A 26,137-nucleotide genomic window follows, 5' to 3' on the forward strand; every position below is an offset into this window, starting at 1 on the left:
TAGGCTTGTGTGGGTTAGCCCAACATGGAACTGGTTTGGGGTTTCAGCTTCAGTAATCAATGCTCCAGCAGGCAGCATAATGCATCCTTGTGGTGACAGCTAATGCATGTGACCATCGCTCTTTACCATCCCTAGAGGCATTGTTGGACTTCCTAGACTCAGAAGAGTCCAAATGTTAGTAGATACAGAAGTAATCAAGGGCTCTTGAGTGGGTCCATCTAGTCATGGCTACCACCTGGTGAGGCATTCCGAGTCATTGAGTCCAACAACTCTGATGCAATACAAACCAAGAAGTGGTTAGTCAAGTCCATCTGTCTTCTGTGGAAAACTAGGAAACTACCACTCTTTTAGAAAGAGAGATTCTAAATACAGCAAGAGGCAACCTTTTTATTGATCAGGGTTTAGCAACATTTTTGCAAATTTGCTGTCTATAGTAGTAAAAGGTCCCATGCACACAGCATCAAAATTTAGATTATATAGTAGAATGACTTGCTCCAGATAATGCAAGCATGAAAAACCAGAATCCTGAAATTGGTAAACCTGAAAATACAAAAGTTCTTAACATAGCCAGGCTCCACCCTAAAAGAACAGTACACCACAGACAGCATCATGCTGATCAATTTGGATACTAAAATTTCAGTTAACTCTATCCCCCAAAATTTATTAGAGAACTAATTTGCCAAATTCACAAAGAAAAAAACTAAACCACCTTGCAAACTGGTAGCTTAATTACGGTGCCCATAGAAAGATCATCGAGATGTTTTAGCTGATTTGTCAGGCAAAATATTTTCTGGAAGAACAAGCTCCGGTGGAACTTCACGAACAACCCCCAGCGTCAAATCATACTCGTCTCGTTTCACAAACTTTTTCCTCAGCACCTTCTCGAATTCAATCTCATCAAAAGTCTTTGCATTTTCTGCTGCATGTACCTGTGCTAAGTTGCAATAATTGGTAGCTGACTGAGAGATGAAAGCAATCTCCTCTTCTGTAAGTTTCCGGAGGAATTTCGCTGGATTGCCTCCCCAAACCTGGATTTTGATGACTGAAATTCAGTAACTGGCTGCCAAAAACTCGTTAACAAAAATTCCTGGAAGTGCTACATGATATTGCATGTGATGAACAAAAATTGACCACTGATTATCAGAATCATTATTCTCTCCCCCAAATTTAGCATCGGACAGCAATTGTGGGAAAAAAGGGGGAATTGAGACAGTACCTCTCCAGAGGGAATTTTGGTATTCTGCCTCACAAGTGCCCCAGCAGCAACCATACCATGAATCTCGACAACCACCCCATCAAGCAGAATTGCATCCATTCCAACAAAGGCCTCATCTTCAACCGTACATCCATGCAACACAGCACTATGACCTACTCACATAAGAAAAAACTATATTAAATAAATCTTGCTATTTTATGCCCCCAAGATGAGGAAATTTAAGAACTTCAATGAATATAGCATCAACATTACATAGAGATCAATGAAAAAACTACAAAGGCAAAAAATGAACAAAGCAAGTTGCCCACAGTGACATTGTCCCCGATGATAGTAGGCAGGACCTTCCCACTCAGATTAGATTTTGCAACATGCACAAGTGAATTGTCCTGGATATTTGTTCTAGAGTCAATACTGATACTATTCACATCTCCTGTAATGACCACAAGTAGTCAGTATATGAAAAAAAGTAATTTAAAAAAGAAGTTCAATACCCGCAAGATCTTAGACAGAACTATGAACAAACATAACCAAAAAATTACAACCATTTTTGTTTAAAAAGGACCATCAATGGGGTTTCTGTCAGGCTATTTATAGAGAAAAGTGCTTCTACAAACTTGGTTGCTGTACTGTTCCAACTTAGAATGACTGAGAATCATGGTTGCCAGTCGAGGAAGCGGGAGCGGGAAGCGAGGCACTTTCAAAATTTTAGGAAGCAGAAAGCGTGGGACGACTTAGGAACGAATCAGGAATCGTCTCGAAAGCGAACCAGAAGCGACCTAGGAAGCGAGGGGGAAGCGAAAAAAAGAGAAAAAAATAATAAAAAAATACAAAAAAAGTGAAAAAACTGGGGGAAGTGAGGGGAAAGTGCGCTTCCCATAAATGGGAAGCGTGTTTCCCATAAAAGGGAAGCATGCTTCTCAAAAAAATGGTGCTTCCCAGCACGTTTCAAAAGTGTGACGTTTTGAGCTTCCGAAACGTGCTTCGAGGAAGTGTGCTTCCCCACTTAGCTAGGCGTTTCCAGTAACTCTGCTGAGAATTATAACACAACTCACACGTCCCAAGCGTCGTTCACAACTTAGACGACAGAATTACGTCATGTTTGCATGAGCAGCTAGACCAAAGAATATATCCACCTTTACATGGCTCAATGATGAAGAAAAGCATGACTGGGAGATGCCTTTCTTTAAATGACACACTCGAGCAGATGATCGTCAATTTTTTTCTATTGAGATAAAACACAGGAACCCATTTTATAATTAGAGAAAAAAGGTGGGGACAACAGGTAAACCACCTTTTATACAAGAGCAAAAAGATCAATTGGCCCTTGAGAACAGCTCAGGAAGAAATGCAATTTACATATAGCTGGATCCCTTCCCATTTTCTTAAGAAGCAAAAAGAACAAAATTTCTAATTGCTAAAAAGTTGGTTGCATTTAAAAATCTCTTCCTATAACTGTGAAATGGGTCAAAACAGCTTTCTAGAAATATAACCAAAACATTTGAATGTGGTAGAATACTTCATGTATTACTTAATGATCATTCAATTGGTTCAAATGCATGTTATGTCTATCTCAAGTAAATAATCGGATCAAATGATATCCCCATTGCAACACAAAAAGTGACGGCAGGGATATATACTTTAAAATAGAGGAAAAAATCTCATAGAAAATTACCACAAGAGTAGCCACCATTTTCTCAGTAAAAAGGGTAAAAAGAGCACGCTTTCTCAAAAAAAAAAATGAAAAGCAGCAATGATGCAATCTTGTTTCACTTAAATTTGACAAGTTTTCAAAAAATCATATTTTAATCACATATATTACAAATCTAAGAAACTTCAACTAAGCTAACAAAAGTTTTTTTATAAGCCTAATAAATTAGTGAATACATGATATTTTAAATCATTAAAAAAGAATGCTAAGGGTAGAAAGTGTTTTATAGATCCATACCTATAAAATGATATTTAATTCCAATCTAAAGCATTGTTGTAAGAATCATTACAAAACGAAAAAAAAAAAAAACAATTTTCTGAAGGGATAATTCGGCTTAATATTAATATTTGTAAGGGTGTTTAAATAATTTTTTTATATTTTTATAATTTATTTTTTAATGACGTGTCATTTGATGGTTAAGCTTTGACCAAAATCGATTCGGTTTGGTTCTCCTCTGAATCGTTTTCAAAATTGATTTAGACCCTAAACCAATTCTAACATTGATCTAAAGTTCTAAACTAAGAAAATCCTTGATTCCTTTCTTTTAAAAAGACAAACTTATGAAGCAATAATCAAATATATTCATATTATATCAGAATTTACAAAAATACCCCAATAGTATCACATTACTAAAATTAAAAAAAAAACTGCATCCAAATAGTGTCACGAGTGAGAATTAGGATTCCCAACTGCTTCCTAGGAATCGGGATTCCTACTAAGCGCTTCAAATAAAGTTAATGTGAATCTTTTACTGACATGGCAGCCTTGCATTAAATGTTAAAATGATGAACATACTCTGAAAAGTATTCCTTGCCTTAATGCCACTTAGTCTCAAATACAACAATCTCTAAACAGGAAGAAGACTTATCTGAAAATGTTGCTTCATAACATTACACATAATCAAAGACACATTTCAACATTAATGCATACCTCTCAAAACACGGCCATACCAAATGGATGATGCTGGTCCCACTTGTACATCCCCAATCACTGAAGCACTTGGAGCAACAAATGCATCTTCATGAACAGTTGGAACTTTGTCAAAGATATTCATGAGTGTCCGATGCTACGATACTATGGTTATTTTGAAAATGAACAAGTTAGAAGTTTTTCACATTGAACCAAATACTCATTTTTATTATCAATTTGAAATTTAGAATTGCAATGAGAAATAAACAAAGGAGCATAACTGACTAAGAAAACATATATTTTCTGTTGCTAGAGAATATGCATTATGTCCGCAAAGAGAATGATCAGGGCAATGGCTATACAGAATAATTAACAAAAAGACAAAACAAAGGAAATCAAAAGAGAAAATCCAAAAAAGATTAATCATGCTATATATTTGTTGCAGGGCCTAGCATAGACACGTGCATGTCAAGGTTTAAGAATATGAGAAAATGTGAAGAAAAAGAGAATCAATTAAAATACATCTATTAGTCAAACATGAGAACAAAAAGGGAATGTAAAGACTACAATGTCACAATTAGAATTGCAATGAGAAATAAACAAAGGAGCATAACTGACTAAGAAAACATATATTTTCTGTTGCTAGAGAATATGCATTCTGTCCGCAAAGAGAATGATCAGGGCAATGGCTATACAGAATAATTAACAAAAAGACAAAACAAAGGAAATCAAAAGAGAAAACCCAAAAAAGATTAATCATGCTATATATTTGTTGCAGGGCCTAGCATAGACACGTGCATGTCAAGGTTTAAGAATATGAGAAGATGTGAAGAAAAAGAGAATCAATTAAAATACATCTATTAGTCAAACATGAGAACAAAAAGGGAATGTAAAGACTACAATGTCATAATTGAATAGGTATATATATAAACCACAAGGCAACATAATAGGAAAAATAAGCTCAAACTAGTACTTTTCTTCCAATGATTCCTTTCAACTAATCTTATTGCAGTGCTCCAAGACATTCTTTCTCAGCTTGATGTCCATTATTGAGATTTACAAAAGAATAAGTGAAACATGCAATGTTTCCCCTTAGTTGATGAAGAATCAAGACCATATTAGTTATGGTAGATTTCTTCAATCATTGCACTAGATTTTAGAAAACAGATGGTCCATGAGTTTGACACCTACAAGGTAAACAGCAAAGAGGTGAATGAATCTCGTTGTACTCATGCCAGAGGAAAGCACTATGGGAAAGACTTAAATCAAATGAAGGATGATTATGGATGGCAGCATTGTGGTTTACAAAGCTACCAACTTGATGTACAAGTGCAACATCCTTCATTTCACTTAAAAGTAGAGGTGAACATTGGGTTGCATTGGCTTCAAGGAACCAGCCCAAGATGGGATAGGCTGTTAAATTATGTATCGATAATTGTAATCTTATATATACATATATACTATGTATATATATCTATATATATATATGAATATAAATATAAATATATATATAGATTTTTTTTTCTTATTCACCCAAAAGGGCATTTCTGTAAATTCCTGTTTTACGCATATTCCATTTTGGAATATGCTTGTACCTTTGCTTTTTCCTTTTCTTTTTTTGCTTTTTCTTTTTTACTTTTTCTTTTTTGTTTTTGTCTTTTTGTGCCACATAGGGAGGCTCCCCAAAGAGTCGTTGGGGAGCCTCCAACGGTCACATATGTGACCGTTGGGGGCTCCCAACGACTCTCTTGGGAGCCCCCTATGTTGCTCCTTTTCTTCCTTATAAATAAGGGGCTTCCCCTCTTGTATTTCTCATGGCTTTGAGTCAAAGCCCAAGTGCTCAATAAAGTGATTCCAATATTTTTTATGCCTTTGTGCATTTGTGAGTTCTTGTGAGTTGTGCTTTTGTGCACAAGTGTTCTAAAATGTTCTTATTGTGCATGTGAGCCGGGTTTATTATCAAGAATATTAAGGTCTTGATCTTAGTATCTTGTTTGGAGATACTTTTACATAGGCTTGGATCTGGATAAACCCAAATCTTGGGCCAGCATGAATGTATCTCAGCCTAGGCCTAGCCCAATAAGTATCAACCTTAGCTTGGATGTCAGTGCAAATTTTTTTACAAGACCACCCAGATCATATTTTCAATCAGGCTTCATCTTGGGTTCACCACTGAATGTCAACAGCCCTATGCCTCAGCCTGATTAGACTTTTCAAATACCGGGGGTCCAAGAAGAGCTATGTCCAAGCCCAAGCCCACTCAAAGTGTGTTCAGAAGAGGTCTTTCATTCTTTTCTCTGGAGACAAACTATGGCCGATGAATGCTGGACTGGTTCAAGAGGTTGGTGGTCATGCCTACATGCAGAGGTGGACATCAAGCAGCTCAAAAGTGGGCCAGGTTTGGGTCCGAAAATGTTTGACCAGGGCCTAGGCTAGACCCAACATGAAGCAGATTCAAGCTCGGACTAGGCAGAAATTTTGCCCAAATGGGCCCTCTCCATCCCAAACCAAGGCTTGTTCAATAGTACATGATGGGCCAAGTTTTTTCTAATTGGCAACATTATATACTGGGCCTGGTGACAATATATACTGGGCCTAGGCTCGAGCCCAATCAGAACACAGCTGGTTCCAAGTTAGGTCTAATTGGTCTTCATGCCTGCTCTTACCATTGAGAGCTTAACTGAGACCAGCCCAAGCTCAACCCTTGTATTGTAATGAAATACAAAAATGTCACTTATGGATATACACAATCACAATGACTACTTACGGGTCAATTACATAAACACAAATCCACACAAATCAGGGCACACAACAAAGATAAAAATATAGGATTTGTATTCCATAAATGCTCTAAGCAAAAACATATATTTGAGGAGGGGTTACAACCCCTATCCATACAAGAGGAGAGCCATATAGCTGTTGGGGTCTCCCCAATGGCTAGAAATGTAGCCGTTGGCGAGATCCCAACAATTCTATGGCTATTTACCATAAGGCCCATGGCCTATTTAATATTTACAATCAAAATAAAAAACAAAAAGAAACTACTCATATTACATAGACATGTACAATGACCAAAATACCTCCTATATAAGTAAAAGACCAAAATACCCCTATTACATTGACACTCTCATGACCATCACAAACTACGATCATGATAATTATGATGATTATTTTTGCAATTTGGAGCATGAATCGTCTAGTGGTGTTGGGAATGACAATGCAAGAAAAGGCAAGGGGTCTTCTGACTGGCCATATCAGTTTGAGGACATAAAAGAAAATTGTTTTGATGAGGAAGATGAAGAATAATATAACTTGGACGACTACTATTCTGAAGATGACCAAAATGATGAACCACCTAGCATGCATAAAATAACTGTCCTATGGCGGCATGTATTGAAACAAAAGAAGAGTGGGCAAGGAAAGCAAGGTGGAATCTAGGTTTTTATGTGCAGGCACTACAAAAATATTTATCATGGGTCATATACTCGAGTTTTTGCACATCTCATGGGATCTCCAAAGGGACAAAGTGTTGAGATTGCCTTTTGTCCTGTAGTTGCAAAAAATGCAGAATTGGCAAAAAAAAATTAAGAGGCAAGTTCGACGAGTGGAGGTTTCATCAAGTGCATTTGAGTTGAGGAGATCAAGAATTGATAAACCGAAGAAGCCTATTAGTAATGACTACATCATCTAGTGGAAGCCGAAACACAGTTGATATTCGTGATATCTTTAAAAAGGTAGAAAGAGATGATGTAGATCATAAAATTATCAGATTTTTGTATGCAAATGGCATATCTTTCAATGTGCTTCAATCACCATATTGGGAAGAGATGATATCTACAGTTAGTAAAGTGCCTGTATATAAACCCCCATCATATGAAAAGCACGAACAACGTTGCTTGACAATGAGAAAGAGTGTGTTCACATGGAGTTAAATGAATTTCGAGAAAAGTTTAAGGAGTTTTGAGTTTCCATTGTCTCTGACGGTTGGGCAAATATCAAGAACAAACACTTGATAAATATACTTGCATCAAACTGTTTTGGCTCGATGTTCTTATATGCAAGCGATTTTTCTAATGTGCAACAGTCAGCTGCAAACATTGCCGAGCTTTTGAAGACGGGATTTAAACTTGTGGGGCCTTCTAATGTAGTGCAAGTGATTACAGACAATACAACAAATTGCAAGTTAGCAGGTGAAAAATTAAAACAAACGTATAAATATATTTTTTGGTCACCTTGTGTTGTGCACACACTTAATTTGATCTTTAAGGATTTGGCATATGAGTTTCATTGGTTGAGAAAAACATATTTGCAAAGTAAATAATTATGAAGTATACCACAAATAATTCAAAAGCACTAGCAATCTTTAGAAGCAATGAAAAATTAGAGCTAATAAAGATTGCAAAAACAAGGTTTGCTTCACATTATACTACTTTGAAACGCTTGCTTGATGTGAGGGAGAACTTGAAGCTCACAGTAATTTCAGATAGATGGATCGAGTGAAAGCAATCATGCACGGATGAAACTATGAAAAAAAAAGAGTTGTTACAATAAAAACAACTGTTCTTGATGAATAATATTGAGATTCTGTACGTTTAGCATTATTGATTACAAAACCCATATATAAAATGATTAAATTTTGTGATCAAGAAGGCCCTATAATTGGTGAAGTGTATGAAGGCATGGACAACATGTTAGGAGAAATCAAAGACAGTCTAAAAGGACAACCAGATTTGTATGAAAAGATTCATAAGATTATCTCAAATAGATGGGATAGAATGAATGTGCCTCTCCATAGTCTAGCCCACATGCTTACTCCAAAATATTACGAGTCAGAGTATCTCAAGATCCCAGCAGCAGGAGGGGTTATAAAAATTTTATTCTATCTATTTAATAAAGTTTAAAGTTTAATTATTTAATTATTTTATTATTTCATTTGTATTTTCTTGTTATAGTTATTAAACATTTTTTTTTTACAGAAAAGGATAATGATATCTTAGACGGTGCAATGCTCGCGCTATAAAGTCATATCTGCTAAAAATGAAGAGCTCTCTACACTTTATAGGTCACAACTTGTGGCTTTTGCATCAAGAAGTGAAAGATTTAGCCGAAATGCAGCAAGAATAGATGTATTGAATCCTACAATGTCGGTGCTTAATTGGTGGCGTTTTTATGGTGGTGATACACCTGAGTTGAGAGCATTAATGATGCAGCCTTCAGCGGGCTGCGATAACGGCAGCGAAGACATAGTTGCTGGAGGCAATCTCCAACCCTTGCGTGAGCTTGATGGAGGCTGGAAAGGCACGACTGTGTCCAGTCGTAGGCTGAACAGGCTTTAAAACAATAAAGCTCACCCAAATGGTGATGTTGGACTTATTTTATTAAATACTCAATGTCAATGACAGGTTGCTGATAAACAAATTGAAGGAAATGGTAAACAATGAACAGTAATGAAAGAAAAGAAAAAAGAATGACAGGGAAAGAAAGTAAGGCTGTTGAGAAAAGAAAACAAGTTGTAGTTATTCTCCAAAACTGCTCTCACGTAGCCCTAAGCCGTGCTTTTAAAGATGGCCACTGGATCCGGGTCTCGGGTCCGAACCCAGACCCGGACCGGTGCTGAGCCGGATCTTCCTTTTTGTGGAGTAGGTCCGCGTTATCTCCCTGCATCGAGTCGACTTACCTGTGGTCGGATCTTGCTGCTGGGTCCACTCGTTCATTCCAAATGGTGGGTCGGGTTCCCTGGCCGTGCCAGGGTCACAGGGTACTGGTATCACCTGCTGTGCATCATTCTCCCCTGGTTGGGAAGAAGTCGGCTCCGACGACTTGTTGTCCCCACAGTAAGCATATAGATCAGACACATTAAAATCGGGGAAATGTTCCAATCGTTGGGCAGTTCTAGGAGGTAAGCATTCGGACCTAATCGTCGTAGGACCTTGAATGGACCGTATTTTTTTGGGCTCAGTTTACTATAAGTGTCCACGGGAAAACGCTCAGGACGCAGGTAAACCCAAACAAACTGACCGACTTGAAACTGAACGTCGCGACGACCTTGGTCAACGAAGGCTTTGTACGCTTCGTAACTCTCAACGAGTTTAGCCCGAACTTGCCTATGTATATCACGCATATATTCAACGGCATCAAAGGCATCGGGGGCTGGGTCGGGGAGACTGGACACTGGAGCTAGATCGACGACATGAGTGGGCGACCGACCATAAACCACTTGAAAAGGCGACTTGCCCGTGGACCTATTGATGGAGCTATTATACGCAAACTCGGCTTGAGGTAAGACTAGATCCCAGGTTTTGACATTTTCCCTACTAGGCTCCTTAACAAGTTTCCCAAGTGCGGTTCACGACTTCGGTTTGGCCATCGGTCTGGGGGTGGTACGCACTACTGAACTGAAGCTTGGTCTTCAATAAGGCCCATAGCGACTTCCAAAAGTGGCTCATAAAACGCGTGTCACGATCGGAAGTGATGGTGTGGGGTAGACCATGGAAGCGGGCAACGTCCTTGAAATAATAGGACGCTACTAAAGAGGCATCGGTGGTTCGCTTACACGGAACAAAAATAGTCATTTTGGAGAACCGGTCAACAACGACTAAAATTGAATCAAAACAACGTGGCGTTCTTGGGAGGCCCACGATAAGATCCATGGATACGTGCTCCCACGGTCGTTCAGGAATGGGTAACGGAGTATACAGACCACTATTCTGACGATGACCCTTGGACACTTGACACACATGACACCCTTGAATGAACTTGACAACATCTTTGCGCATTTTGGGCCAAAAGTATCGTTCATCTAACAGAGTGAACGTCTTATCATGTCTGAAATGCCCTGCTAACCCTCCTTCATGTAATTCAAAAATCAACTGAAGCCTAAGGGAGAAATCAGGCACACATAATTTGTTCCCACGGAAGAGGTAACCATTATGAATACTAAAACGGGGGTCGATGGTGCGATCTAAAGAGATGCACCCCTCCCAGACTTGTTGAAAATCAGGGTCCGTGGGATATAATTCTTTGCATTGTTCGAACCCAATGACCTGCATTGACATAGTCATCAGGAGGTTGTTCTTCCTGCTAAGAGCGTCAGCCACTATGTCACAAGGATTCGGCTAGCAGGGTGTCGCACCCGCGTCGACGCGACTCGACGCGGGTGCAGTCAACCCGATCCTGGGTGCGTTGACCGCACCCAAGATCATTTAGGTCCATTTTTTTTTGGAATTTTTTTAAAAAAAAAAATTTGCCCTATGAAATGAGCTACGAAATTTTTAAAAAAAAAATTCTGCTGACAGTTGTTGATGGGTTGCGAAATTTTTTTTAAAAAAAATCTACTGACAGCTCCTGCCTTTTCAAATCCTTTTTTTTTGTAAAGGATTTTCTCTGTCCCCTTTATATATATATATTACATTTTTGCCCCTGCCGCACCCTCGCACCCGTGTTTTTTGAAAGTGTTGAATCCCCGCACCCGCACCCATGTGACATAGGTCAGCCACCTTGTTCAGGGTACCAAATTGATGGCGATTCGAGAAGGTGTACTCTTGCAAGAAGCTTACCCACTTGGCATGATGAACACTCAACTTCTTTTGACTATTCAGATACTTCAATGCCTCATGGTCCGTGTACAAGACAAATTCCTTATAAATGAGATAATGTCTCTAATAACGAAGGGCTTGTACTACGGCATAAAACTCAACATTATAAGTGGAATACTGGCACCTGGCCTGCGTCAGCTTCTCACTAAAGAAGGCAACAGGTCTACGATTCTGACTCAAGACTGCGCCAATTCCCACCTTGGAGGCATCGCACTCAACCTCAAAGACTGCGCTAAAATCAGGAAGGTCTAAGACAGGGGCACTGGTCATTTTCTCTTTGATGATCGTAAACGCTTTTTCCGCAGCAGGCGCCCACTGAAAACTAGTACCCTTGAGGCACTTCGTGATGGGAGCCATGAGGGTGCTGAAGTTTCTCACAAAACGTCGGTAAAAAGTGGCTAATCCGTGAAAAGTACGGATCTCGCCAATAGTCTTTAGGATAGGCCAATCGACAATCGCACGAACTTTCACAGGGTCTGCCTTAACTCCATCAGATGACACAATAAAGCCTAGGAATACGGCACTGGATGTCATGAACTCACACTTCTTCGCATTGACATATAATTTTTCTCTCCTTAAAATTTCTAAGACCTGACGCAGGTGACTCAAATGGTCAGACAAAGATGAACTATAAATCAAAATATCATCAAAATATACCAAATAGCATGACTAACCACTCATACAACCCATCACGTGTCTTGAATGTCGTCTTCCACTCATCCCCCTCTCGGATACGTATCTGGTGATACCCACTTTTTAAATCGATTTTGGAGAAAATGGAAGCACCAGCCAACATATCAAACATATCATCCAAACGAGGGATGGGAAAACGGTATTTGACAGTGATGCGGTTATGGCTCGACTATCTACACACATGCGCATGGACCCATCTTAGGGGTGAGCAAGGCGGGTACCGAGCAAGGGCTCACACTTTCACGAATAAAGCCCCTTTGCAGTAACTCCTGGACCTGCCTCAACAACTCGGCATGCTCGGAGGGGTTCATACGATATGCGGGGAGATTGGGGAGACTCTACCCTGGCACAAAATCAATAGCATGTTGCACGACACGCATGGAAGGAAGACCATCTGGAAGGTCATCTGGCATAATGTCACTAAACTCTTCAATAAGGGGGTTGATGTCCGTAGAAACTGGTAACGACGTACTCACTGACGGTTTAGCCACCACAGCATAACAATAACCATCCTCCTGACATTGGTTCAAGAAAGACCGGTAGGATAGTCCTGCCAGCCGGGGAACTCGCTCAGGCTTATCTACCGTGGAGAACCCCGTCTCCTTGATGGGGAGAAGGATTATCTTATGATCCTTAAATATGAACGAGTATGTGTTCCTATGGCCATCATGAATGGTCTTGCGATCAAACTGCCAAGGACAACCCAACAGAATGTGACACGCACTCATAGGGACTACATCACACCACACCTTGTCGTGGTAGTGCTCCCCCATGGAGAACCGAACTAAACAATGTTGAGTGATGGGAACCTCATTTCCTTTCTTGAACCACGCCATCTTGTAGGGGTGAGACAGTTTCTCGGTTCTCAGATTCAAGGTAGACACAACGCTCTCAGACACCATGTTCTCAAAAGCACCGGTGTCGATAATAACATTACATGTGTGACCCTCACAGTTGCATCGGGTTCTAAAGATGTTTCGTAGCCATCCTGCAGGGGTCGACTCACGGGGTGCGGTCAAGACATGACGGATGGATAATAGATTGTCGACGTTGCCGTCGAACTCTACGACTTCCCTCTCATCCTCATCCTCGACCAAAGACTCATGCGTGACTCTCACTCTCGGATGCTGACTCCACAATACCTTCGACGAGATGGGTGTTTTTTTCCACAGTGGGGCACCTAGATGCGACATGCCCTAGCTCCTGACACCTAAAACAACGGATGGTAGACTCACTAGGTTTGGTTTTAGACCGGGTATTGAATGCGGGTCCGGACGGATCAGGTTTGCTAAATTCTGCTCTAGGGGTAGACTTTGAGTCCTCCTTCCTAGGGGAGCTCGCTCCCCTGTTGGAAAGCTCGACTTGGGTCGACTGGACGGTTCACTACGGGAGGTCATATATTCCTACCTTTGTTTCAACTTTTCCTCGACGTTCATTGCATAACTGCTGGCCTGATCTAATGTCTCAACCGTAATACAACTAAAGTCGTCAGAAATAACAGGACGGAGACAAAAAATGTACCTCATGACCTGTTGGTGGGCAGTTTCCTCGATCTGCACCCGTAGAGAAAGACGATGGAACTTGGCAGTGTACTTCGCCACAGTACGAGTGCCTTGACGCAGGGTTAGATACTCCTTGTAGGCTCTCTCAGCATGATCTGAAGGCACGAATTTTGATTGCATCAATCTCTGCATCTCCTCCCACGACAGTACACGCTCTAGCCCCTGCCGCTCTCTCAATCGCTGCAGCTCCACCCACCATGTATGTGCTAATCCTCTCAACCGAGTAGACGCTAGAGAGACACGACGGTGCTCGGCTATGGTGTGGTAGTCAAAGAAAAACTGCACGGCATAGGACCAGTCGAAGAACTGCTCTGCGTCGAACCGCCCTGCAAACTCCGGAAGGTCCAATTTCACCCCATAAGTGGAGGGATGCTCCACTGCTCTCTGTTGACGAGCCTCCACCATTCCTGCAGGATACTCGTTCCAGAACGCGTCATCGTCACACGCTGCTTCATTGTCCTCTATGCGGTACTGCTCGCCTGGATGCTGGTGCTGACGAACTCCACCGAGGGGTGGTCGACGCTCAGGTCGCGCCGCTCCCTGCTGAAACTGTCACAGCCTGGTTTGCCCGCGGGTGGGGGCCGTCTGTGGCTGTCACTGTGGCATTGGTATGTAAGGGGGTCCTACTAAAGGTGGGCGGTTGTGTTGGGTCACTGGCTCTAAGTGGGTAGGAAAAGGGTAGTAAGGGTTTGGGTTATGATAATGGTGTAGGGTCGGGCGAGGTACCGGGCTTTGGATCGGGAAGGGGTTATTGGGTTGGTTAGAGTTCGGGTATCGAGTTGGGTTGGTGTAGAACTGGGATGGTTCGCCCGACTGGATATGGATCGGGCCTAAGCCTAAACTACTCGTCGGACCCAGATTTGGATAGGTCGGATCGGGGATCGAGTTGTGGGGATAAAAGGTTTTGTTCGAACTCAATCCATGGTCCATATGAATATGGGTCTGGTTTTGACCCGGCTCAAGATCAAGCTGGAGTTTCGTCCGGGTCCGATACAAATTTGGGTCGGTATGGGATCCATTTTGGGGTTCAAAATTCACAGGTTGGGTCGGATTCGGAGTGAACTGCAAACCAAACCCAACTGGGTAGGCTGGGTATGGGGCTGCCAGACCCGGACCCGCTCCTGAGAACCCAAAGGGTGGTCCTCGATAATCGGGTTTGGACCCAAATAAAATAATCTCCTGACCGGTCCCTGAGGGGTCATGTCCGGACCACAGGGGATCGATCCCCTTAGTCTTCGAGCTGTCAGCGCCGACACCCCCGCGCGCGGGTGCTGGGAGGGTTGACAGACCCATCCCTGCACGAGCTGACGCTGGCACACCCACGGACTGATCCGGCGTCAAACTCGGCCTATGCAGGCCGGGTCCAGCCTGTATTCCCAAGTGCGTGGGTCGATGCCCGGCCTGGGGTTCACACCAATGAGGGGAGGATCTCCAAGAGGCCCCGGGGTCGGCTACATCACAGTCGCACCAGAGTTCAGGGGGGGCATACCTTGCTGAAACGCCTCTCGACAGATAATCCGACGCAGACCTTCCCCAAAACCCTCCTGAGATACCGCAGGCTGAGGACCCAGTTGGGCTGGGTCGATCATGGCAGCCATGAGGATACCACCATCGCCCACGGTGGTACCCACTGGTTGGGTTGTCGCTGGGTTCGATCCTACGGTCGATTCGATGGCGACGAGTCGACAGTCAATCCCATCCAGCCTCTTTGTGATCCCAGTCATTTCTCTGTTCATGCGCATCATATTCTCCTACATCTTTGTCATCATCTCCATCATGCGCATCATTGGGTCTTCGGTACCGATTTCTTCCCGTTCCTTGTCGCGTGCCGGATCGTCCCTCGCCTCTTGAGCCATGCGACAGCTGAAGGAGGAGGTCTGGGCTCTGATACCAAGTTTATGCAGCCTTCAGCGGGCTGCGATAACGGCAGCGAAGACACAGTTGCTGGAGGCGATCTCCAACCCTCGCGTGAGCTTGATGGAGGCTGGAAAGGCACGACTGTGTACAGTCGTAGGCTGAACAGGCTTTAAAACAATAAAGCTCACCCAGATGGTGATGCGGGACTTATTTTATTAAATACTCAATGTCAATTACAGGTTGCTGATAAACAAATTGAAGGAAATGGTAAACAATGAACAGTAATGAAAGAAAAGAAAAAAGAATGACAGGGAAAGAAAGTAAGGCTGCTGAGAAAAGAAAACAAGCTGTAGTTATTCTCCAAAACTGCTCTCACGCAGCCCTAAGCCGTGGTTTTAAAGATGGCCACTGGATCCGGGTCTCGGGTCCGAACTCGGACCTGGACCGGTGTTGAGCCGGATATTCCTTTTTCTGGAGTAGGTTCGCGTTATCTCCCTGCGTCGAGTCGACTTACCTGTGGTCGAATCCTGCTGCTGGGTCCACTCATTCATTCCAAATGGTGGGTCGGGTTCCCTGGCCGTGCCAGGGTCACAGGGTACTGGTATCACTTGCTGTGCATCAATTAACTATTAAGGTTTTATCTCAACCTATTAGCACACATCTTCTGCAAAAAGAGTGTGGAGCACCTATAATTATATTCACAATGTTAAAAGAAATAGGCTCAATGAAGATACCTTGGTGTATATTCATTTCAATCTTCGATTGATTGACAGGTATAATTAAGCTATGTTGTACTTTTATTTTGGTATTTTTTTTTCTTTTCCTATCATTGATTGTTTATTAGCATTCATATTTTATATTCTTGTTATAAAAAGGTGCAACAATTGCTATAAAGAAGAACCTAGTCGAAAATGGGATATCAATCCAGAATTTCCTATTGTAGAAGAAAATATGTTGAGACTAGAGGACATGCGTTGGAGAGATTTGAATGATAGTGCACAACAATCAAGACTATTTCCAAATCCACACCCAAAGATGCGCAACCAAGAGCTATGTTACCTCCAATAATCATACGTACAAATGAAGTTGAAGAGGATACAAATCAATCCAATAGAACTAGTAGAACTACAGATATACAAGAGCGATCATCAGTTCATCAAGGCCAGATTGATCGTTTCTTTAGCAGGAGGCCTAGGCAAGGTATGTTGATCTTGTATTTTTTATTTTTACTTTTTTCTATATATGTATTTTTTATATTTTAAATTATGGTTTTTGAACATTTTTATTTTTTAACATAAGGAGCAGAAGGCATGGTCGTGGAGGACAAAAAGCACGTGATGATACAGAAAGTTCTCGATCTATTGCTGACTTGAAGGGGAAGAGAAAGATGACAGATTAATGAACTCTTGAATTCTTAATTATTCTTTTGATGATGTAGTTGGAGTAGTCCAACTTATAAACTTTTATGTTACTTTTTTTGTCATGGTCTTTTAATATTTTGTTGGTTTGATATATATTTTTATTTTGAACCTTGCATGATGAAGTGAAGTAGTGGATTATGTTAATTTTAAGTTTATAGTTTAAAACTTTATAGCTTATAATTTATAGTTTAGAACTTTATAGCTTATAATTTATAGTTTAGAACTTTATAGCTTATAATTTACAGTTTAGAACTTTATAGCTTAAAAATTTAACCATATCTCTATATAATCTTTGAGTTTATTGATTTCTCATTTTCTATATTGCAGAGATCACAAGATTTACAATAATCAAGTCATTTGATTCTTTCATTAAAAAAGGTACGCTTTTTAATCAAATGTATTAGTTTTCTTAATGCATTATTTAGTGCTTACGTGCATTTGTTAAATGGTTGCAACAAGAATGTGAATTATGATATTCTCTTGATGTAAAGTTGCAAATGATGCATTTGTTAAATAATTGCAACTTATATTATTTATTGTCTTAGATATATGTTTTATTTTATCAATGATGACATAAATCTTATTTTTTTGATAAAATAAAAATATATAATTACATTTTTGCTTCCCTTTCGCTTCTCATTTGAATCCTATATCGCTTCCTTCTTCGCTTCTTAGGTCACTTCCGAGAACCTAAAATTTTTGAAGTGCCTCGCTTCCCGCTTTACGTATCGCTTCCCGCTCCTGCTTCACGTATCACAACTCTGGACTGAACACACCATTCAGACCTTGGAGGACATACTGCGAGCTAGTATGATGGACTGGAAGGGAGAATGAAATTCTCATACCAGTCTTGCCGAATTCGCGTATAATAACAATTATCATGCTAGCATCGGGATGACCCCTTACGAGGCTTTATACGGGAGACCTTGTCGATCACCTATCTACTGGGATGAGGTCGGCCAACGGAAGTTGGATTCTCCGATAGTACTCCAGCACTATACTCAGCATGTGCAGATGATTCGGAAGCGATTCCGCACTACCCAGAGTCTGTAGAAGAGCTACGTTGATTGGTGTCATCGAGAACTCACTTTCTCAACAGAAGATATGGTTTTTGTAAAAGTATCTCCGACAAAGAGCATTTTTCGGTTCAGGAAAAAGGGGAAGCTGAGTCCCAGATTTGTTAGGCTTTTCGAGATCTTAGACCAGATCAGTGAGGTAGCTTAATGTGTGGCATTGCCTCCTCAGTACGCTCAGATCCATGTGTTCCATGTATCCATGCTGAGGAAGTATGTTCACGACCCATCACGCATCATTCACTATGATGATCTAAACATTCAAGAGGACTTGACATTCGAAGAAAGACCGGTGGTAATCGTTGATCGACGAGACCAAGTGCTTAGGTCGAAGACGATATCTCTTGTCAAGGTTCGCTGGCAGCATCACGGGAATTGAGGAATGTACTTCAAAGCCTAAGGCTGATATCAGGGAGAAATACCCTAACTTGTACTTTTAGCAATGAATGCAATAAAATTTCGCAGAAATTATTTTCAAAGAGGATAGGATGTAAAGCCCCCCATTAGTATAATTAAAGATATGTACGAAGGAGTAGTAACCAATGTCCGCACTTGTGGAGGGGTGACAACCAATTTTCCTATAACGGTTGGGTTACATCAAGGATATGCATTAAGCCCTTTCCTATTTGCTATAGTGATGGATGAGCTTACAAGATCAATTCAAGAAAATGTGTCGTGGTGTATGTTGTTTGCTGATGATATTGTTTTGATTGATGAGTCTAGAGCTGGGGTTAATGCTAAGTTAGAATTATGGAGACAGACATTGGAAGCAAGACGTTTTAAGTTGAGTAAGAGTAAGACAGAATATATGGAATGTCGATTTATTAAGCAACGAAGTAGTGATGGGAGTGTAGTGAAGCTTGGTGAGCAAGAAATATCGGTGGATGACTGTTTCAAATATTTGAGATCTATCATTCAAAAGTATGGAGAAATTGATGGAGATGTAAATCATAGGATAAAGGTTGGGTGGATGAAATGGAAAAGTGCAACAGGAGTGTTGTGCGATCGTAGAATGTCATTGCGGTTAAAGGGAAAGTTTTATAGAACGACAATTAGGCCCGCTTTACTATATGGTACGGAATGTTGGGCAGCCAAGAGACATCATATTCAAAAAATGAGTGTAGCTGAGATGCGTATACTTAGATGGATGTGTGGAAATACAATAAAAGATAAGATTCGAAACGAGGAGATACGTAAGAAGGTAGGTGTTGCATCTATTGAAAATAAGATGAGAGAGAATCAGTTACGGTGGTTTGGACATATTCGGCGAAGGCCTAATGATGCTCCAGTTAGAAGGATGGAGAAATGGGAAAATATATTAGTTAAAAGAGGTCGGAGTAGGCCTAAGAAGACTTGGATGGAGATGATAGGAAAGGATATGAATGCTTTGAACCTCACGAGGACATGGCATTGGATAGAAATGATTGGAGGAGAAGGATTCATGTGGAAGACCCAGAATGATTTTCTTTTTTGGTTCATATCGCCGACCCCAATTGTTTTGGGATGAAGGCGTAGTTGTTGTTGTTGTATAAGATGTAAAGCCCCGTATTTAAAAAAATGAATCCGGGTTGGATCCGAATCCGACCTGGTTCCAAACTCGGTAAGACACCCCCCGTGAGGGGCGAGGGTTTCTCACTAGAGAAACTCGCTCTACCACTCTCTTCCTCGTGTTGTGTCCCTCGCCCCTCACTTCCGCTCTCGCCATTCTTCTGGTTGGCATGCCTCCGACGAGCCCTGACCAGCACCCCCTGACCCCACTCCCTCTGTCGACAGAACCCTCATCGGAGCCAGGGACCCCCTGTGTGCGCCAATGACCTCCAGGTATGCCCCCGACTTCCTCCTTCCCTCTGTTGTCTTCTTCTTCTCTTTTCCTGCAGGCCGTCAAGAGTGATGCCCCCTGCCACCTGCATTAGATCAATCGATAGGGGTTTTTGCCCCTGCCTCTCATTTTCTAGCAGGCTGGTGTCGCCTGCGTTTGATCGATCGGCAGGGGCAAGCCCCAACCTCTTATTTTTCGACAGGCCAACAGGGGCAATGCCCCTGCCGCCTGTGTATTTTCGACAGGCAGGGGCAAAGCCCTTGCATGCCTCTCTGTTCCCCTTTTTCCCAGTGAAGCGGGCGAGCCCCCTCCCTGCCTCCCCTGCTACCTATGTTTACAGGGGAGGGGCTCGGCCCCTCCCTATTTCCCTTTTTTACAATGGAGGGCCAGAGCCCCCTCCCTGCCTGCCCTGCTACCTATGTTTACATGGGAGGGGCTCGGCCCCTCCCTGTTTCCCTTTTTCGCAAAGGGAGGGGTCGAGCCCCTCCCTGCTCTTTTTGGGGCCCAAGGTTGGGCTCGACTGGCTTAACAGCCGAGCCCACCCCTCACCCCTGGCCACTGCAGGCAGGGCCAGGCTCGGCCTGACAGCCGAGCCCACCTTCCTCCCTTGTGCATGCAGGTAGGGTCGGACTCAGCCTGATAGTCGGGCCCACCCCCTGCCTCCCTGGTGCTTGCGGGCAGGACCGGGCTCGTCCTGGTAGCTGACACTTGCCTCGCTCCCTGTATGTTTCTTTTCAAACATTTGTATGTATACTCACGCTTTTTGTCTTTCATAGTTCGCACAACAGACCCCCGCTCGCGCCTTGCGGCCCAAGCCCTTCGTTACTTACTCTCGAAGGCAAGCACAACCCCGAGACTCCCCAAGGTAGGGGAAAGTTACGCAAAGGACAATGGATGAACTAAATTAAGCATTTAACATTTAAACGAAAATAAATAATATATATATATGTATCTTAACTCAAAGAAGCAGTTTTGTAATCCTTATCATTTCCTTTATGTCATTTACTTTGTCGTTGTGCTTTAGTACACAGGCTACTGCTTTTGCATTTACTGTTTTTTGTCATTTACTTTGTTGTCGCGCTTTAGTGCACAGGCTACTACTTTCGCATTTACTATTTTTTGGCATCTACTTTGTTGTCGCGCTTTAGTGCACAGGCTGCTGCTTTCGCATTTACTACTTTTTGTCATCTACTTTGCCACCGCACTTAAGTGCAAAGGCTATTTGCTTTATGCATTTACCTGCTTACGTATTTATTTAGTCGAGATACGGTTTCATACTTTGTGCACTGCTTACGCATTTTGTGCTCAATGTGCAGTTTCGCATAATGAGCATTGCTTGCGTCTTGTCGTCGCACTGTATTGTGCACGGACTTGTATTTTTGCTAACTTGCACTTGCATAAGTGCAGCCTTGAGCGTATCCTGTTTTGCTCGTTTTAAAAAATGCAAGTCACACTTATGCACTTTAGTTCTCTAAAGGATTCCTAGTGCGAACCTGTTTTCCAAATGCGTAGTTTTGCAAAGCAGAATTTGAAAGTCCTTCCTATTGTGAGATAGCAACCAAGTCTCTTAAATCGCCATATTTGGGAGTATTTTTACTACTTCTATTTGCGTATCTGATACGACTCAGATAACCCCAATGAGGGGCACGAGCAAGTGTTTGGGTGGGATTCTATAGAGAAACCCGTATCCCATTTATCGAAGCTAGTATCGAGCCATACGCAACATTCAAATACTATGATAAACGGATGAGAGATCAGTGACGATCTCATGCTGTGCGAATGGCACAAGAGTTGTACTTCTGTTTCGAAAGTTAAATCATGTCAAATCATGAGTTTTGTATTATATTACATCTTTGCGAAACATTGTGATGAGATTTCCTTTTGAGAAACCTATACCCCTTTCATTGTAGCGGACTTGTAGACATGCGCAGCATGTTAGTACTACGATAATTGGATGAGACGGTCATGTGACCTCGAATCGTGCTACTGGCACAATGTTGTAATCACATAAATAGTGATGATTCGCCTTTACAAGCAAGATGCTCGAGTTGGGTCGAAAGACCAGAGCATGCAGAATGAGTCTTCAGTTAAATAAAACCTGAAGCACTCATTCGACCCGTTGTTTCTCGTCAAGGGAGAGGAAAAGATACAAAAATTCTGATGGACAGGTTGTTAACAATCACCCCTCGGGCAATGACTCGGTGCCCCCAATTATCGAAGTTAGGGGATGGGACTAATAAAGATTATCCTAAGTGGTAGATCCCATAGACTTCTGCAAAAGTAAGATGAATCCATTGTCTACGTATGCCTTTGGGGAATCCTCTCTCGGTCACTGAACGTCCCCTTAGGAGCATATTCAACTAGCTATTTGGGATATTAAAAATACATGTCATAATAGACCCCCGAACTAGTCTCTGTTGTTTTTATGATTCGTGCCTTGCGCATACTCGCAGGCCAGCTAACATCAAAACAAAAGTTATCTTGTTTGTATTATTTGTTGATTGTGTATTGTTTGTTAATTGTAGCATTTTACTTGTGTTAATTAACTGCTTATGCTAGTTGTAGCATTTAACTTGTGCTAATTAACTGTTGATGTTAGTTGTGGTTTTTCACTTGTTTCAATTGCTAAGCATGATAAAATTAAATGTTTGTACTTAATTCTATTCTATATTGTCTTACTTGTGCATCTACCAGTTTTTTGTGAAACTGACCCATTTTATGGGCACAGGTGATGAATAGGTTACAAGACAAGCGATAGTGCGATTGCGAGAAGATCTCGAGATCCCACTGTTTCTGCTGACAGCTCCCGTCCGGGATGTTTTGGTTTTTGGCAAGGGTTTCCTCTAGAAATCCAAATTTTGTACAACTTAAAGTTATTTCTAATACAAATGGCGTATTAAAATGTTTGCAAGTTATATATGTTTGGAAATGTGAATTTTTACGCTAACGCACCCAAGGTTGTCAACTTGTCTTCCTTTTTCAAAAAAATCGTTTCTGCTAATTTATTAAACAAAACTCTGAAAAATAAAAGATTTTCTAGCCTCTTTCAAATATTTTGAAAGATTTACAAGTTTGAAATTTTGGGGCGTTACAATAATAGGTTACGTGAACAGCCAGAATCAAGTGGATTCATACCAAAGCATAAAGATATTAGCTTGCATAAGAAACGTAGAACCAACAAGGACTCATAAACGTATGTTTATGGTAAACCTCAAAGTGTCCAAACTAAGGCCAAGATAGCAAGACTCTAAGCAAACCAGCAATTGCATTTGAACTACAATTCTATATACTGAAAATTTGATCTGAAAACTATGACCGTTCTATTGATTGAAGGTACAAAAGCAAAATAGAATAAGTTTTTTTAATAAAAAGTTACTAGGAAACAACTTTTAGAGGATCAACCAGTTTTATTTCAAATATTTTGAATTTCATTGCACAATAAACTTCACGGCATACAGAAATCTTTTAATTTATTACTAACTGAAAAAATTACTAAGCAAACAGCATTGTTTGTATGATTAGCATATAGCAACAAAATATAAAGAAGGAAAGCAACATTTAATTTGTGAAAAATGTTGCATAAATCATAATAAGAATAATATAATAAGCATGATAATCAAACATGAACATTTCTTTTCAGAATATATCAAATTGATGTGAAACAATGAGTTCCATTTTTACTAGCAATGTAGTTTGATCAATAAAATAGTACTTGTGTGACATTTGACTAAGAACTAACTGTTCCCAAACATCGAAACGGAAGCTTCAAAAAAGAAAAAGGAATAATCAAAATGTTAAAATTGAGAGTGTTAAGCCCAACAAAATGAAGATGGGAGGCAAAAAAATGAAATATGGCATTACCAGATATCAAAGTCCTTACTCCATATCTTTATATGAAACAAAAAAAAAGACCAAAATATTTGAAAAAAATATATGAGAACGTCAAAAGAAATTCAGAAAGATTGAAGACTTAAAGAACATCTATTTCTTGCTTACACATGACCAATGCAATCCACACCTTCACGTACTTGTAAACATACTGACACAGACATAAGGAAAAAAGATGATGCCAAAAGTGATAATTCTAGCACCTTTCTCAAACACCCAACGAGCAAAAAATATACAAATTTGCCAACATCTCTCCAGCATACTACTACCGGTGAACTTATTCGAAATTTGACGACAGAATCCACAACATAACCTCACTGTATCATTGGATCAACAACTTAAAGAACAACAAAAATGATCGATTGTCAACAGCAAACGGAGCCCTACATCTTAAGCAACAATACGCTCACCCACCAAAATAAAATTAGTCAACGCTTAAGAGTGACTACCAATTCAACAGAGCTTTCCTATTCCTCGGCTTAACCATCCACAGAGAAAACTATACGCTCAGAGTTTCTGAATCTACGAATAGCTTATTCAACCTCTCAATATCCAAGCATCTCGGAAATCCTAACCCCGTAAAAACCCCTCTGCTTTTTCATCAATCGAATAATGGCGCTCACGATATCTGGGGGGTTTAGGCATCATAAAATCACAATCACTCTATTGAACTAAAATGTTCGCCTGGGTACGATCTCTGTGATCAGACAGAACCCATTCAATAGGCATTCATGAACAAATGACAAGAAAAATCTAAAATTTGGGAGGCCTACAAATCAACCGAAAGAAACTAATTCCTGAAGACGGTCACCAAAATAAAAGAGAACCAATAAATGGGTACGTTCAGAGGAGACGTACATTGCTCTTGGAAGTAGTAGTTTCCCTGAAGACGCCAGCCTAGCCGATCGATGGCCTGGCCCGTCTCCCGAATCCAGAATCCGACGGTGTATATTGCTCTCCCCAACGTACCCATATTCCTGTTGCTCGGAAAACGATCGCCCTGAGTACCTTTCCGGCCAAAGGCCGCGCTCAGATGAAAGGCTCTATTGGACCGCAAAAAGAGGAAGAAGAAACTCCCTCCACAGGAGGAGTGAGACAGAGTCGAGAGAATCGAGCAGAAAAGAAGGAGCAAAAGAAACGCACCCAATTTGTTGGGGGCGTTTTGGGTGAAGAGATATGATGAGGCCCGAGGGCTTGCTCGCTTGCTGATGGGAGTCTAACAGTGGTTGCACTTGCATGGTATGACCCGACACGTGAGTGTCACAATTTTTTTGAACAAGGGGACACAAGGACACAGCTTTTCTAGTATTTCAAATAATCCATTCAACAATGGGAATTGTTTTTTTTATTTTATACATATATAATGTATTTTTATCATAAATAAAAAACATTTTTAAATAACATTTAACATATATCTGCGCATCGGTGCATGATTTTAGTGTCTAACTCGTGTGAGCATGACACGTACTTCAAATGCGCGTCACTGTGACGCTATGTAGTGTGGTGGATTTTTATTTTATTTTTGTGGTTCACAGTTCAAGTCCGTTGGCTGGCCAGGTCTATTAAGCAGCAGCAACTGCACGAAGTCAACTTGGCTTGTATGAAGGGTCAGCAGCCAGGGAGCATCGTTGAGCTTTTGGGCAGGCTCGATCATCGTGGTTTTAGTCTTGGGATGACCTGGTCATGGTTGGCCAACTCACTTTTGACCTGATTGCACTGAATTTAAAGTGGAAAGGCTAACTAACCTTTGCCTTTGACTTTTCACATAGGCTCGAACCAATAAGTCTCAGCTTAGGGATGATCGGGCCATGGTTGGTGAACTTAGCTTGGATAATCAACTTAGAGCATCTTTGGAAGTGAGAAAATGGTTAGAAAAATGCAAGAGAGAAAGATGACAACTTTTTCAATCATTCAAAACAATTTGAAAAGTTTTTTAATATGATTTTTTATAAGATAAAAACATGCTGAAAGAATTTTTCGTATAAAAATTCCTTTTTTTTAGGGCAACCATTTACCCACAATCCATCTCATCCCATGAGCTGCCACAATAAGAAATTCCTTCATTTTCATCCTCATCTTCATCTTCCTTCCATCCATCACAATTTTCATGTCTTTCACTCTTTTAGGTTTGGCCGACTACCCCTCTCTCTCTCTCTCTCTCTTTGGTATGCTCAAATCACCTCTCTCTCTCTCATAGGGTTGATGACTTTTTCTCTTATTTGTCTCACATTTTCTATTTCATTTTTCTCATGCAATACAAACAAGAAAAAAACTTTTATATAAAAAGTTATTATATCAAAACTTCTCATAGACAAAATTTCTTTTCTTGTGAGAAATTTTTTTTGCTTCCAAACATGTTTTCAAAGAAAGGTTCATTAAAAATATGTGTTACCACA

The 26,137-nt window shown here is 41.0% G+C and overlaps 1 pseudogene across 1 annotated transcript; it reads right to left on the reverse strand.

Annotated features, from left to right (window-relative positions):
* Positions 1-504: 504 nt before the first annotated feature.
* Positions 505-25,391, reverse strand: LOC149832329 (gamma carbonic anhydrase 1, mitochondrial-like; annotated as a pseudogene). Its single transcript, XR_016433336.1, has 5 exons — positions 24,600-25,391; positions 3,855-3,998; positions 1,521-1,646; positions 1,217-1,368; positions 505-1,028 (listed from the first exon to the last, which is right to left on the reverse strand). The product of XR_016433336.1 is annotated as a gamma carbonic anhydrase 1, mitochondrial-like (transcript).
* Positions 25,392-26,137: the final 746 nt, after the last annotated feature.

The sequence above is a fragment of the Nuphar pumila genome, chromosome 7 (genome assembly GCF_984573655.1).
Source record: "Nuphar pumila chromosome 7, dmNupPumi1.hap1.1, whole genome shotgun sequence".
Taxonomy (NCBI): Eukaryota; Viridiplantae; Streptophyta; class Magnoliopsida; order Nymphaeales; family Nymphaeaceae; genus Nuphar; species Nuphar pumila.